Source organism: Schistocerca cancellata, chromosome 7 (genome assembly GCF_023864275.1).
Source record: "Schistocerca cancellata isolate TAMUIC-IGC-003103 chromosome 7, iqSchCanc2.1, whole genome shotgun sequence".
In the NCBI taxonomy this organism is placed as follows: Eukaryota; Metazoa; Arthropoda; class Insecta; order Orthoptera; family Acrididae; genus Schistocerca; species Schistocerca cancellata.
The window spans coordinates 299331586-299334085 of NC_064632.1; the positions used below are offsets into that span (position 1 = coordinate 299331586).

The following is a 2500-nucleotide window of genomic DNA, read 5'->3' on the forward strand; positions in this document are numbered from 1 at the left end:
CCCAAGTTGTGCCTTAACCTAACCCAAGTTGTGCCTTAACCTAACCCAAGTTGTGCCTTAACCTAACCCAAGTTGTGCCTTAACCTAACCCAAGTTGTGCCTTAACCTAACCCAAGTTGTGCCTTAACCTAACCCAAGTTGTGCCTTAACCTAACCCACGTTGTGCCTTAACCTAACCCAAGTTGTGCCTTAACCTAACCCACGTTGTGCCTTAACCTAACCCACGTTGTGCCTTAACCTAACCCACGTTGTGCCTTAACCTAACCCACGTTGTGCCTTAACCTAACCCACGTTGTGCCTTAACCTAACCCACGTTGTGCCTTAACCTAACCCACGTTGTGCCTTAACCTAACCCACGTTGTGCCTTAACCTAACCCACGTTGTGCCTTAACCTAACCCACGTTGTGCCTTAACCTGCTCTGTAATTGGCATATGACACGTTACATTAATCTAGTGTTGTCTAACCACAACCCTCTGAATATAGTTCGCTACTCGCACCGCCCACCCTCTTGTGTATCGTTTCATGTTCAACACTTCGCAAGTGTTGCTTACTTTTTACATGCTCCCGCTGTACACTGTAATGTGGACGACTGCAGGATGTACATCGCCCCCCCCTCCCCCCCCCCCCTGCCTTCGCACGCTGGTCGTTCAGGTGCTTGCGTGTTCAATGCCCTTCGCAGCTGTTCACTGGCATTCGCATGTCGAAGCGCTCAGTCTACGTCGTGGTACGGCCTGTGTCCACTGTCCGCTGATGTCGTAAGCTTAACCCTCACATTGTACTGCACATAGGTCCGTATGTACTGAATGATACGCTGTGGCACATGTGTGACCGTACAACGACTGCGCCCAACAACAGCGAACCATACGGTCCAAATGTTGTGCACTCAGCCACGTGCCGTCTCCCCATAACAGCTACATTGCAGTGTGGTACGCCATAGAGACGTGTGGGAGTAACGGACGCCCTGGATGGCGATCAGCATGAGCCGTCTGTTGATGTAGTGGCGCGTGTATTCAAACGTAGTCGTCTCTTCTCACACAGTGTGATAGCATGGTGCACCGCGTTCCACATCTGCGACATGGTACAGATGCTGGTTGACAGTCGGTGTCGTAATGGACATCGCATACGTAGGGGGCCACCTCCCACGTGTTCTCTAGTCGTGCACATTTTGTTGCGTGTATGTGGGCAGACGTAGTGTGTCGTGGCACCTAACAGACAGGTATGCAATAATCGTTGCATTTGCAAACTGGGATGGACGTCTACGTTTGCTGGTGACGTTACGCAAATGAACAACTGGTAAACCCATTGTGGTGCGGTTGTTGTTGCTGGAGGTAAATCAGTAAGGGCAAAATCTGTGTGTGAAGCGATACGCGGCGGTGGCTGGGTGGGACCGTCCCCGGCCGGTGAGGGGGGGCCGCCCGGCGTGCTGGCCGCGCGGTGCGTGGGCGCACGCGCTACAGCCGGCTGGTGGGGGCGCCCAGTGGCAGGCGCGCCGGCCGACGGACGCGGCAGGCGGCGCAGCTGCGCGCCGGGGCACCCTGCGCGCGGCGCCGGGCGGCCAAAGTGGGTCCTCGCGGGCCCGGTGCGAAGCGCGGTGGACATCTGCAGTGTGCTGGTCCGACTGAGGACTGTGTGCGTTGAGGATGCGCCGCCGCCCGGCACTCGGCGCCGCGACGCCGTCTGCTGCTCGGTCGCCCCAGCGGTTCTCGCTGGTGGTTTGTATCGCAGTTGTGCAGACGTGTTGGCACGTGCGCTGTGCTGGGAGAGTTCGCTTCGGCACCCACGTGGGGCCTTTGCCCTTCTGTGGCGCTGGCGTTGGAGCTGCCGGTCACCGTAGGTGGCGCGTGTTGTCTCCCGCCGGCAATGCCACGACAGCACGCTCCCGGGCCTCTGTCGGCAGCGGCAAGCTCAGTTGGGAGCACGGGTGGTCGCACCTAAAGCGTCTACTCGCCTAACTCCGGGCGATTGCGCCTCTCTCGAACCCGACCAAGTACTTAGGACGGCGCTGCGCGCCGCCGGGACCTGAGAGGGTTTCGAGGTGTATTGTGCAGGGGAGCTCAGCCTCCTCCTGTTTGCAGAATAATTGAGCGGACGCTTGCGTGTTCGCGCGGGCCCCTGGGACACACTCCCGGGCGGCCGGCTGCTCAGCTCTAGTTGACGCAGCTCCCTGGTTGATCCTGCCAGTAGTCATATGCTTGTCTCAAAGATTAAGCCATGCATGTCTCAGTACAAGCCGCATTAAGGTGAAACCGCGAATGGCTCATTAAATCAGTTATGGTTCCTTAGATCGTACCCACGTTACTTGGATAACTGTGGTAATTCTAGAGCTAATACATGCAAACAGAGTCCCGACCAGAGATGGAAGGGACGCTTTTATTAGATCAAAACCAATCGGTCGGCTCGTCCGGTCCGTTTGCCTTGGTGACTCTGAATAACTTTGGGCTGATCGCACGGTCCTCGTACCGGCGACGCATCTTTCAAATGTCTGCCTTATCAACTGTC

At 56.7% G+C, this 2500-nt stretch overlaps 1 non-coding gene across 1 annotated transcript in view; it reads left to right on the forward strand.

The window, feature by feature from the left end:
- Nucleotides 1-2162: 2162 nt before the first annotated feature.
- Nucleotides 2163-2500, forward strand: part of LOC126093575 (small subunit ribosomal RNA) — a 1909-nt gene continuing 1571 nt past the window's right edge. Inside the window, exon 1 of the ribosomal RNA XR_007521709.1 lies at nt 2163-2500. This exon is cut by the window's right edge and continues 1571 nt beyond it. This is a non-coding gene — a ribosomal RNA (small subunit ribosomal RNA).